The sequence below is a fragment of the Ursus americanus genome, chromosome 22 (genome assembly GCF_024610735.1).
Source record: "Ursus americanus isolate L20-20 chromosome 22, mUrsAme1.1.p, whole genome shotgun sequence".
Lineage (NCBI taxonomy): Eukaryota > Metazoa > Chordata > Mammalia > Carnivora > Ursidae > Ursus > Ursus americanus.
Genome location: NC_142148.1, coordinates 52,082,725 through 52,096,367, shown reverse-complemented (window position 1 = coordinate 52,096,367; position 13,643 = coordinate 52,082,725). Strand labels below are relative to the sequence as shown.

General features: G+C 48.8%; 1 protein-coding gene across 3 annotated transcripts in view; it reads right to left on the bottom strand.

Annotated features, from left to right (window-relative positions):
* Window positions 1–13,307, bottom strand: part of LOC148108162 (focal adhesion kinase 1-like) — a 79,575-nt gene extending 66,268 nt beyond the window's left edge. Inside the window, exons 1-3 of one of the 3 annotated variants that reach the window (XR_015721158.1) lie at window positions 13,127–13,307; window positions 11,419–11,534; window positions 8,422–8,519 (exon numbers count right to left, since the gene is read on the bottom strand). The gene's annotated coding sequence lies outside the window, so the exon portion shown is untranslated. The remainder of the gene's footprint in view (window positions 1–8,421; window positions 8,520–11,418; window positions 11,535–13,126) is intronic. The other 2 variants (XR_015721159.1, XM_087853871.1) reach the window with 2 other exon arrangements.
* Between the last annotated feature and the right edge of the window lie 336 nt (window positions 13,308–13,643).

Sequence of the window (13,643 nt, the reverse complement as noted above, 5' to 3'; positions counted from 1 at the left end):
GATTTCCTAAACAAAATATTGCCTATCGATCTAACAATATATAAAAGGATAATACAACATGATCAAGTGGGATTTACCTCAGAAATGCAAGGCTGATTCAACAATCGAAACGTAATTCACCCATTATTTTATAAAACAGAAAATTTCTACAAGCAATTCAATACACACCGAAAAAGCACTTGACAAAATGCAACACCTTCTCACGATTTAAAAACAAAAACAAAAACACAACACCTCTCAGAAAACCAGGAGTTAAAAGGAAAATTTTTACATTCAATGGAGGACCTCTACCAAAACAAAGACAAAACGAGGACTGAACCCTACTCGACACTGAGAACTTGCTCCCTGAGGCCAGCACATGACAAGAACACTGTAATGAAGGTGCTGGTCAAGGCGAGAGGGCAAGACAGAGAAATAAAAGACATAAAGATTGGACAGAAAAGGTTATTTTCAGATTACACGAGCATAGATTTCTTTGGATTTTCTACTTGCTCCAGTAAACCACCAGAACCAATAAATGAATTTATATTAAGGCCACGAGATAAACGAACAAGATGAACCACTGCCACACATAAGCCAAGCGCTGCCCCTTACAACAGCGTTGGAACAGCACGAAGCCCTCCAAACTGAGACGTACCGCACACAACTGAGGGAGCTCACAGACCTCGCTACCTGGACAGGTTGACCAGAAGTCACACTATTGTTCACAGGCCAGTTCGCCCAAATCGATGCACAGATGTGACAGGGCCCCAGGTGAAACAGAAGGGAACCCGAAGCCTGTCAGCTGCGGAAGCTGCTGTCACTGGCAAAGCACCGCCCCCTGACCAACGACTCCGCCGCAGACTGTGCGCAGAGGGCGACACGGACACACACACCGGAGCGTCAGAGCACAGGAAAGAAGCCAACGGCACGCTGGTCTTCACGCTCAAAGGAAAAACTTACCACCACTGCTTGGTTTTCAACATCAAACTCCTATACAACATTTAGAATAGGACTCATTTTCTACAACTTTTCAGGAAGAAAGGTATAGAAATGCAGATGTGTATCATCTGAAGAAGGTAAAGAAGATAATGTAGACGGGCATATAAACCTCCGCTCTGGGAGCTGCAGTCAATCACACTACCATTTATACAAATATTACTCAAAGGCAAAACAAAACCACTCAGTGATAATTGTTTCAAAATGGATTTTTCTCTTTAACTGAAAACAGATAAAGTTATGAAATACAGAAAACTGTTAGATTTACAATAAATTCCTAATAGTTTGAACAATTACAGATGAATTTGAAAGGAAAGATTTGTGAAAACTGCTTTAAAAACTCAGTGTCACTAACCATTCAGGCACTACAAAGAAGTTTTTTAATTTTCACAAAAACCTCCATGACCCTTCTCATCTGCCTCTAGTGATCTGAACCTCTGTCTCTGCAAGCAGACAAGGTGACTAAATCCATCAATCTACTCATCGGCTCACTACAGGAGTCTAGTAGTGTGAGGCCCTGGGGGTGCAGCATTAATCTGGAATGAGCAGTTCCTTGCCTGGTGGGGGGCGGTGCATTTCACTGCAGGACAGCAAACAGTGCAAACAAGTAGACCCCAGAGTGTGCCGGCTGGTGAGAAGGGCGAGCAGGAGCGGGCGCCGGGACAGATGGGGACAGTGGTGCCGGGAGGAGGGTGATCGGGGGGACGACACACTCTACGGGTTCATATAATTACTGCTCAACCAGGAGACTGGGGGCGGGGGCCATGACAGACGGACGGAAGCCTGCGATAAAGCATCAGCTGGTGCACACATTGCCTGGCGCGCGCTACGTGAAACGAAAGGTCCTACGTGAAACGAAAAGCTCTAAAACTGCACATGAAAAGAACACGGGGAAACCAGCGGCTTCTTCTCCAAACACAATGAGGAAAGTGAAACAATCTGAGAGACAAATTATAATACCCACCATATTATTTCTGTGCATGATGAAGTTGATGTTAATAATATTCAAACTAGGGCTGAAAGGGGGCTCACTGTACTCTCTCGGTTAAGATCTCAGAAGCAAAGGTGAGCCCTTCACGGAGAACACACTGGCCAGGCTGTGCTCCCGTCTCTGTCCAAGCACTGCCCTACTGCGGTGCTCCACCCTGCACCATGTGTTCAGTCCCCTAGCCCAGCCCGCCTCTGCAGCACCAGAAAGGCCTACTTAACACGAACTCCCCTCTTCTGTACACCTACCACATGCTGGGGGCGCAAGCACATTTCACTGACGCTTACCAACAATTCAGATTGACAAGGAAAGGAGCACATACTAGGAATCTAAGCTAGAATGGCTTGGTGGTTTCCAGGGTGTCCCCAGGTAGAGGGGAAAGGCACTGGTGACCAGGCAGCGGGGGACAGAGGTAGATAAGGTGTGCAAAGCCAAATGGTGGGTGAGCCTCCCAGGAAAAGAGAGAACAGTGTCAAGTGGGTGGACAGGGATAAGACAAAAAGGCTGGAACCACACCTGGGGAGCACAGATCTTTAGGGGCAGGGTAAAGGCTTACAAGAGCCCCGCCCTCACCCCTTAGAGACAGTGGGCGGAGGAGCAAGCCTTCCCTACTCACCTCTCTCCACGAACCTTAACGCAGCCTCCAACTATAATCAGCAGGAAAGCCCATGTTTGCCTAAACACTCCACACACAAGTTCATTTCCCAGTGCCTTTGCCCCCAGAATTCCTACAGTATGGAAGTCTCTCCCCACCGTCTCCACCGGCATGAAACAGCACCTCCTTTAGAAAAATGCCCCAGATTTCAACAATTCGGGATTATTTTCACTCAACAATCACTGAGTGCTGATAACATGTCAGATCACATGGATTCAAAAAGCAGTAACGTTAGAACCTGGCCCACGAGAACTGACAACCAAGGAAGTGAGACAAGCAAATAAAGAAAGTTGAATGAGTTACCAGCTAAGCCTGTGTGTGCAGAGCTGATGCACAAAGATGCCAAAGCCCAGCCCTGTGGTCCAAATGAGAGAGAGGGAGACAGGCAGACACACACACACACACACAGCCATGCCCTAGGGCAGAACCCTCAAAGTTTCCCCTTTAAAAAGAATGAATGTTCCAAGCAGAAAAGGAGAAACAAAAGCATAACGGGGGGGGGGGGGTGGCATGAAGAGGCACCAGCCGGCAGTGCTGAGGCTGGAGCCCATCAGAGCCGAGCTGAGGGCAAGGCCCGTGCAGAGGAGGCAGTGTCTCACAACATCGCTGGCATCAGGGCAAGCGGGGGACAGACTGGAGCTCAGCATTCATTCTCACTGAGGGGCTACTGTGTGCCAGGCACCACGAGCTGTTCCCTCATGCTGGGCACTCATAAAACTTCATCACTCTTCTGGAAAGCATTTAACACCTTTTACTGTAAACGTATAGATGTCCAGATTATTTACATAAATACAATTATAAAATAAATTCACACGCTCACATATAAATGTATTTTTAATCTGTCTTCCCCACAAGTCAATTAGCAACTTAAGCTGTCAGACCGGATGGCCACGATCCCAGAGGAGTGGCAGAGGCCCAAAGAGATTAATTCTCAGGGAAGCGATCAGGCCCTGGGAGCCCAACCGAGGCCCATCTGTTGAGAGAGCTAGAATGCGGTGTGTGCTGCTATAGGAAGAGACTCAACCACCAATCTACAACTCGCACCCCGGCACGATGACTGACTGGGCCGCCTCAGTGACGGGATATCCATAAAGATTTTTCCATGAACAAATACATGGAATCAACAGTTTAAGATGATCTCTTGGATTTAAGTGTCATGATATATTCTATGCTCAGGTTTTAAGAAAATATTAAAATTTATGACGGGGGACCCTGGCTGGCTCAGTCAGTAGAGTGTACGACTCTTGACCTCGGGGTTGTAAGTTTGAGCCCCACATTGGGTGTACAGATTACTTAAAAAATAAAATCTTTCAAAAAATAAAAAATTTATGACAGATGTTTAATGATCTGAATGTCACATTTTCCATGGAAATCTATTTAAAGGTCTTAAAGGAAGAGTCAGTAACTAAGTTAACATGTACCACCTAGCGAGACGCCACAATACAGGCTTTGTAGGTTAACAAAAAGTAAACGATCTCTTCCCGCTCTGCTTTTTCTCACCTTCTCCACCCAGAATGCCCTTCCCCAACTACCGCGAGCCCCACTCACCATGCCCGGACCTGCTCCCTCAGGAGGACACCGTCCCCCTCCCTCTGAGCTCCCCATCACTGTCTTCCCCATCACGATTCTCTACCTGGTCTCGCCTGCTCCTGCAGGATCTGCCCTACGCACCTCAACCCTGCTACCATGGGAGAGTAACCTGTCCAGCACGCAAGAAAACAGATGTCCCTGGGGGTGAAGACAGAAGGAATACACATGAGCAGATGGCAAATTTTATTAAGAGGCCCTACTGTCAGAGAGAGTGAGAACTCTTAAGAATATCAAGCAAACAGAAAAAAAAAAAAGTGGCAACTGTTAAGCTCAAGAAAACAGGAAAACAAAAAGTTGAATTAAAAGGGAATATAATCATGCTACATTCACCAGCTCAATAGTGAGCAACATTAACAAAGTCAAAACAATTCGCCAAATTATGGTTCTAAACAAAAATTGTGCTACAACTATGTGGGGGAAGATGGGAGTTCAAAATGTAACTTTTTCTAAAAGTGACGCATCGATGGCCCTGCCTCTACATAGATATTGCTGGGAACCATGGACGGAAATGCTACAAAAAACAGATAAGCAGGATTCCAGGCAGCTCTGGGAGGCGGATGGTGGAGGCAGGACAGGAGCCCGCTGGGTTCTGCATGAACCATTCAACACTGTTTTACTTTTGAACACATGCACGTACCACCCTCTGATAGAAGTGAAATTTCTAAGTAAGAAAAAGAAACAGAATCTCTAACAGAAGCACTTCCAGCAGGACATAAGCGTTTTCCTACAACTTTTCAACCACGCTACCCCCTTTCCCCCTTCAACAGTGTCTCTCCACCCTCAGGACGCAGGGCAGCTGAGGACAGCGTGCATGGCCTGAGACCTGGCGTCAGCCTGCCGGCTCCGTACTCTTGAGAAAGCTACTGTAAGCTCTGAACCTGACCTTTCCCCGCCCGTGACATGAAGACACCACCACGGACCTCAGGGACCCGGCTGCGTTGCTCAGCACCCAGAAGGTGAGTAAGTGTGAGGATGACCGTACACCCTGGACCTAAGTCACCCAGATGCAATCTGTCTCACTACCCTCTCCCCCTTCACACCACCGTCCAGGCGGGCTTTCATTCTGACCACGCCCCCACACTGTGCCGAGCACTTGCCAGAGTGTCCTCCAAGTCACCAAACCCGAAGGCCCAACCTCAGTCCTCATCATGACCTTTCCTGACACTTCGGAGAGTTGATCACATCCTCCTCCTGGACACTTCTTCCCTTCTTCCCATGGTGCCAGTGCTTGTGGTCTTCTTCACACCTCCTCTGTGCAAACACTGCTCATGTTCGTCCTTGAGCACTCGATGGCAGAGTGACCCGAGGCTCAGGCTTGCTTGTCTTCTCTGTGCTCACTCCCTCGGTGACCACAGACCGTCACTGCGTTTTCATGGCCACTTCCAGCTCAGACTTCTCTTCCAAGCACCAAATGCCTATTTACAACTGCCTACATGACATCTCTACTTGGATCCCTAACAGAATCACAAACTTAAAACGCCTACAGTGAGCTCCCCATCTGCCCCTCTAAACCAAGTTCCACCCACAGCCTTCCCCCCATCTAGTTGCCCAGGCCAAGAGCCTTCTAGACAACTCAACTCCTCCCCTTTGTCCTCACATGCCTTATCCAATCTGTCAGCAAATCCTACTGGTTCTACCTTTGAAATACATCCAAGGCCCAACTGCTTCTCACCACCTCCAGTTTTCCTGCTCCAATCCCAGCCTCCGCTGCCGCTCACCTGGTTCCCTGAACAGCGTGCCGACAATCTCCTGGTTGTCCTCTACTCTCCCCCACCCTCCAACCCCCACCACCAGTGTCTATTCCCAACACACTAGCCTTTCACACCACAGCCGAATCTCAGGGCTCAACACTGAGGGAGGGACAGCTGCCCTCCGGAGCCGACAGCCAGCACCACCTTACCCTAGCGACTCTTTGTTGGGACAAACAGCCCCAGAACCTCACAGTTCAATCTATGTCGATTGCTCTCAGCTGCCCTGACGCTAAATAACCTATCTTTATTCACCAAATGGGGGGTTTCAGATGGGTCTCCGGGCAACCTTCCTTTCTGTCTACTGCCTCCCCACACCCCATTAACCCTGAAAATAATCTCCATACATATTTCAGCAATTCAACTCCTCCAAAACTTTGCTTTGCTTTCCTAGAATTCTGATTGTAAAACACCTCCATCCCAAGTTCTGCCTTAAGAATGCAACACCCCAAAACAAATCAGGAACCAAGAACCTGATCCATCCTGCAGGGGCTTAAGTGGACCAGGGCACTCAGGTACATCAAGGGACCCGGATCTCAGAGGAACACCATTAAGTCGATGCTGTACAAAGCCAGGCTTACTCGTGTGGCCTCACCAGTTGTCCAGAATTGGGGGAAACAATTATAGAAACACTGGTTATAAGGTATTTTTCCTGGGTTTACATATTTTCAAACAGGGGTGGAGGGGAGGGGAGGGCCAAACTAGAAGCAGCAGATTATATCCCGGTGCTCAAAGTTCCAGTGAGCCAAGAATGGGCTCTTAGTTCCCTGTCAGGCCTTCGTTCTGCTGCACATCCCATTAAGAAGAAAAATTTTGTGTAACTTCTGCTAAATATGAAACTGTCTTGGGCTCTACCACGACGAACGATTTTTAATAGCTAATGCTGATGAAAAGTTATACTTGATATTCTCCCTCTTGTTTGGATCCACTAAGAAAAGAGAACTTATTTTGTGGCAAGCATTAAACACTACTTCATCCAGCATTTAGTGAAAACTACCCATGGGTCAAGCAGAAAACATGCAGAAACGAAATAACAAAATCTTTGCCCTTAAAGATGCAGAAACAGACTTGTACCCAATAAATATAGCCCACTGGTACAGGAAGAAACATCGAAATGTGCAGGGAGGGTGGGGAGGAGACAAGGGATGTAAACAGCTGGGCATGGCCTTCTCCAAAAGACAGCAGAGTCACACCTGGCACAGCACACAGAACAGGTGCCTCTCGTAGCCAAGAAAGGGTAGAAGGAATCAGAGAAAAGGAGCAAGACTTCCAGGCCTTACTTGGAAACTGAAACTTCGTGACACAATTTTCCTTCCCTTCCCTAATACCTAATCCTGGCAGAAACAAAAGTGGGTTTGGAGGAGAAAGGAGAACAAAGGAGGAAAGTGAACTGACCCCCAGAAGGAAATGGAAAAACAATCCAGGGTTCTGCCCCTTGGACATCTAAGACAAAGACACTTACCAAAGTCAAATTCAACGTAATTATAATGATTCTGAATTCTGAATCCATGAAGTCTAAGTTTATGGGGCTTTTACACCAAAGCAATGTATTGCTAAAATCTTACCAATGCTAATACCACAAGACAGATTGATGAATCTTCTATCAACGATCTGTCCTCGATTTACCACTAGGCCTACCAGAAAGAGCAGTCTTTGGAAATAAGACAAACTGGAATAGAATCTCAATTCTATAACCTCCCAACTGTGGAGTGCAGCACAAGTGCCAAGGTTACAAATTAACAAATCACAAATAACCCAATCTCTGGGGCTTAGTTTTCCTCTCATTAAAGTGGGGGAACTGCCACCGAATAGCAATTGCTAACATTTGTGAAAGCTGAGCACATTTCACATTTCTTACGGCATCCACCACAACCCTGGGAGAGCACCCTTTGTCAGAGGAAAGAGCTAGGTTTAAGTAGTCAGTGAAGAGTTCGCATGGAGAGAAAGCTAGGTTTCGGTAGTTAGTGAAGAGTTAGTAAGTAAGCAGCCAAGCCAACATCTGAATCCAGAGCCCGTAAGAATAAAACACGAGTAAAAAGCACAGGCTCCAAAGCCAGACTGAGTCTGAATCCCAGCTTTGCTTTTTACTAACTTAGTAACCTTTAACCTCTGTTTCAGTTATGCAAATGTGAAACAGGGGCGAAGGGTAGCCTCATTCAGGGGATTACTGCCAGAGACTCACTGAGGAGCTGGATGGCCCAGGGCTGACCCTGTTGGGGCACTCTTCTAGGGCACATGCTGCTACTGTCACAACTATCAGGGACAGCACTGTCATCCTGCCTGCCTCTCTCCACACATAAAAGGCACTAAACAACTAATATTTCTTCCCTCACCTACTCTGCAAAATCAACTAGCTTTTATTTGTTTCTAGTATACGTCAAAGAAACCTTAAGACAGATGAAAGAAAAATCAAAACAAAAGGAAAAACCAAAACACAAATGTAGCAAGAGAATTATACTCACAGTTCTGAAGGCCACGATAACTCTGTGAAGAAATCAAACGTGGGTTTAAAGGTAATGCTCCCGGTTTCTCTTTCCTCTTTCCATAGTCCTCAGAGAACCTGACAAGGAGAGACAACATGCGCATTAAAACCCCCTTCCTTTCACTTCTTTTAGCTCTACTGAACTCACCCCTCAGCCAGTTCCATCACCTCCCACGCAAGCCTACTGGGCAATGCCTGGGATGAGGGGTGAGAAGAGGGCACCACGTCCCTGTCTTCAAACCTATTTCTACTTAAGAAACACACAGGAAGGAGTGCCTGGGTGGCTCAGTCGTTAAGCGTGTGCCTTCGGCTCAGGGCGTGATCCCAGAGTCCTGGGATCGAGCCCCACCTCAGGCTCCTACGCTGGGAGCCTGCTTCTTCCTCTCCCACTCCCCCTGCCTGTGTCTCCTCTCTCACTGGTATCTCTCTCTGTCAAATAAATAAATAAAATCTTAAAAAAAAAAAAAAGAAAAGAAAAGAAATACATGTGTAGCAACTGGAAACTATTCAAACATATCAAAAATCATAAATTAACAGGGTGTGGTTGGCTAATAAGTGCACGATACAATGACAGAGTATAGACATCTGTTCCACTGCCTTCCATCAAAACTATACTAAAGAGATATTTTTTAAAAATGTTCTAAACAGGGGCGCCTGGGTGGCTCAGTCTGTTAAGCATCTGCCTTCAGCTCAGGTCATGATCCCAGGGTCCAGGGATGGAGCCCCAGGTCAGGCTCCCTGCTCAACAGGGAGTCTGCTTCTCTCTCTTCCTCTGCCCCTCCCCGTTTGTGCTCTCTGCTCTCTCTCCTGTGCATACACTCACTCCCTCAAATAAGTAAATAAATAAAATCTTTTTAAAAAATGTTTGAAACAGCACAGGGAGAACTGAAAGGAGAAAAAAGCCAAGATTTTTGAAGTACTGGGGAAATCTTCTAACATGGAAGATTGAGACCCAAACAAAAAAGTAAAAAGAAGAAACCTGGAGGAGACAGAAACTATAAAAGACTGAAGTAGAGTAAATGAGGCAGCAGGCCCAAGAAAGCCAGGTCCTAATTCAGCAGTGGAACACACGGAAACCACTTACACTTGCACAGCAGTGTCCTAGAAGACCAGAAGTGGCAGCAGCAGTGTAGACAGAACGGGGATAAAGAAGGCATAGCCCCAAATACAGAGGAGCCAGGGAAGGCCATGGAAGCTGAAACCAGAACCTCAACGCCAGGCACAACGTGACACCCCCTCACTCTGAAAGAAGATGGGAGGGGGCATTCCCCGGAAAAGTAGAGGCATCTATGGACTGAAGTCACCCTGCCCAGCTGCACTGAACAGAGCTGGACTTAATGACTGTATATACAGTGAACAGTGAATTCTCCAGCTCTCCTACAACAGACCACACACGCACACTGCTGGCTTCCAGATTCTGAAGTCAGAATTGTGCCGGAAAGAGACTGGAGAATATTTCTGGGGAATCTGATCAGCTCCAAAAGACAGATCTAAAGATACTAACCCTGGGGACCCCCAACACATGGCCCACCCAGAATACCCTGATGTAAAAGTCAAAGGGCCCCACCACGTCAGACAGGAGAAGGAAGGAAACAACCTAAAAGAAACAGAGACTATACAAACTATCAATAATATAAAGGTAAGACAACACTGCAATCAACAAAGAAAAACAGGATGTTCTTCTAGAAAAATAGAAAAAGAGCTCTTGGAAATCTAAAGAACCTTTCTGAAATCAGAAATAATAAACTAAAGAAAAGGTTAAGTCAAACTGAAGTCATCTCCCTGAACAGAGAATAAAGAGACACCCCCCCCCAAAAAAAGGCAGAAAAGGAGGAGCAAAGGAAGGAAGAAGAAGAAGAAAAGGGTATTAAGATAATTACAACCTTTGCCCAGGACAGCCAAGTTCCGGATAATAAGACTTCCAGAAAAACAAAATAAGGAAAAGCAAGAGAGAAAACCTCAGCACAGTAATGCCAAAGAGTATTCCCAGAACTAAAAACTCCCAGTTGCCAGAATGAAGGGACCCGCTGAATATGCAGCACAGTGGATGAAAACCGACCACACAAGGTACACCATCACGATATTTCAAAAGACTTGGACAAATTGTAAAACTCCTACAAGCGTCTAAAGATGGGAGGGGAAACAAGTTACATACAAAGGAAAAATGAGAATAGCTTCTGAATTCTAAAACAGTAACATGAAAACAAGAAGGCAATGGAGCAATCTTTGAATTTATGAACAAAAATGAATTCTAATACAGAACTCTATACCCAGCGAAACCATCAATCAAGTTTCAATCATGCATGGTCCCAAAAGGTTGGCCTCCTAAGCATCCTATGTCAGAAAGCCCCTGGAGAAAGTCTTCCACCAAAACACGAGCATCAACAAAAAATGAGCAAGGCATGAGCTTCCATTAGAAGGGATAAGGGAATCCCCAGGACGACGATGAAGGGAGATTCCAGAATGGTGGCTGTGTACCAGGAGAGAGGGAAACAAGTCCAAGCCGGAGCAGTGTTGCTCAAGAGGAGGGCATGCTGAAGGCTGTCTTCAACTTGTCCAAAAACACTGTACTATCTTTTTAAAGTAATTAACGCCACCAAAAGGAAGAAGTCAGTGAAGAAAGACAAAGACAAGAGTTGCCACAAACATAAAATCCAACTCTGGACAAAAGCCAAACGATGAGAACAAAGGAACATCCAGGGACAACACAAGAAAAGACCGAAGGAGCAAGCAGCTCAGAAAAGAAGAGAACGGAGATCTCCAGGAAACTGTCTGCCAGAAATCAAATGTGAAGAAGAGATGAGTCTGTATGACCATGAAGAAAAATTACTAAGAGGCTACTGGAAGGTATGGGGAAAATAGGTCTGGGGTAGGGGGTAAATTACAATAGGTATAAAAAGGGTTAAGAATGTGGGGGACTGAAGAAAGATGAGTACCCGTCATAATGCCCTGGGCGCACCTCTATCACAGGACTTACCCACTGTACCATCATCACTGACCGACTTCTCTGTCTCCCTCCCTCGGCTGCAAAGACCTTTGGAGAGGATCATTTCTCATCCAGTTATCACCCTGCAGAGTCCAGTACAACGCCTGCTACAAGGGTATACACAAAAGCAAAGGTTTTTTTTTATTTTTTTGCATTTATTTGGTTACTGAGTATCTACTACACATACCTGCTATCCTTCCGGAGAACTAAAATTCAAAGACATATGGGCCTTGCTTGCCTTTAAAGAGTTACAACTTTTTTTCACACCTGAGAAAACAAATATTTCTCTTATATCCTCATTCTCCCCAAAAGATGAAAAGTTCACCAGGGGCTTACAGAACTTTAATAGTCTGGCTATCACTAATGGATATGGAACCCAAGACCTGATGACACTTGCTTGACATTGTACGCATTGCGTAATATGAAAAGAGTGCCGGCTTGGGTATCAGGACACCTGCTTTCTAGTACTTTAGAATTACTCCTTTTGAAGAAGAGAAAATCCCAACATTTTACCTAAGAATCCCAGCGTTGGTCGTCTTAAGTACAGATCCCCAAATCCTTACACCGCCTTCAGCTTGAATGTATTTCAACCAGTTCCCATAATTACTACATTACTATTATCTTAGTCTCACTGCCAAAAACCCAGCTGCAGGCTAACTATGCAAGAATGAGACACTGTTGAAATGACTTAAAAAAAATTTCTTTTTACCCTTAGTGCATTAAGCTAAATCCTCCAATTAAATAAAACCAAGTAACACACACACACACTCCTCCTCCTGAGAAAAGAAAGGAAAGGAGAGAGAAAGAAACAGCAAGTCCTTCTTCCACCTAAGCCAGCAGCAGAGCTGGGGGCTGGGTTGGGAAGAGGGGTAAACTTGGAGGCACAATGAATCAACGAGGTCTCCGGGGCTTTCGCCCCGAAAACCACAGGGCCACAGCAAGTTACGCGCCAGCTGCGGGGAAGGAGCCCGCGCGGACCCGGGTGCGAAGCCCGCCCTTCCCTGAGGGCCAGTGAGTCCCCATATAGGGTCAGGGCTATTCCCCCGCCCCCCCCTCCAGGTCCCCAAGGATTTCCCTCTTCCTCCTCCTTCCTCTCTCCCTCCTTTTGTTTTTGAGGCAATTGGCCGGCTCCCAAGGAAGCCTGCTGGCCTCCCCAAGCCTCCGGCCTCCCTGTGCGCTCCGGCCTCGAGCCCCTCCGTCTCTCCGAGACCCCCGAATCCACCAACATCCCCATCTTTCACGAACCCCCCCAGGCCTTCTCATGTCCCCCAAACCTCCCCGTTTACCCGAGCCCCCGGCCTCCCCTCGTCCCCAGGCCTGCCAGAGCCCACCGACCTCCCCACAAGTCCGTCCTCCACCCAGCGCCGTTCTCCCAGAACCCGCCCCCTCGTCCCCCTTCCCTGGCCTCTCGTGTCCCCCCCGTCCTCCCGGAGACCCCCCAGTCCGCCCCACATCTCCCGACCCGCCCGCGCCCCGGTCCTCCCCACAGCGCCGTCCTCCCGGGGCCCCTCCCTCGTCCTCCCCACTTCACCGGCCTCCCCACATCCTCGGCCTCCCGAGCCCCGCGCGGCAGGGGCCCGTCTCCGCCATATCCGCCGCGCGGACCGGCTGGTTGGCCCCGCTAGGCCCTGCCAACCCCCAGCTCCAGGAGCCGGCCCGCCCGCCCGCGTCCCGGCCCCCTCCCCAGGCCCGCACTCACTCGGACCGCGCGGGGCGCCAGGAGGCGAGGGCAGACCACTCCGAGGCGGCGCCGCGAACCGACAAGCGGTGCTCCCTCCCACGCCTCACGCCGCGGGCGCACAGCGGTCCCTGCGGCGGCGGCGGCGGCGGCGGCGGGGGGCTGGCAGCGGCGGCGGCGGCGGCGGCGGCGGCGGCGGGGGGCTGGCGGCGGCGGCGGCGGGCTGGCGGCGACGGCGGCGGCGGCGGGCTGGCGGCGGCGGCGGCGGCGGCGGCGGCGGGCTGGCGGCGGCGGCGGCGGCGGCGGGGGGATTGCGCCCTCAGGGCGTGCTGCGTCGGCGTAGGTCGCGCATGCGCGGCGACCGGCTGAGGCGGGCTTCACCGCCAAGGCGCGCGCCCGGCCGCGTCCCCGCGCCGAGCTTCCGCCCCCCCCCCCCCCAGGACCCGGAATGCGCCCGGCGCTCCGCGCATGCCCAGCAAGCCACAGGGCTACGCTCCCGAGACCGCGCCGGACAGTCGCGCCGGGCATTCAGGACTGC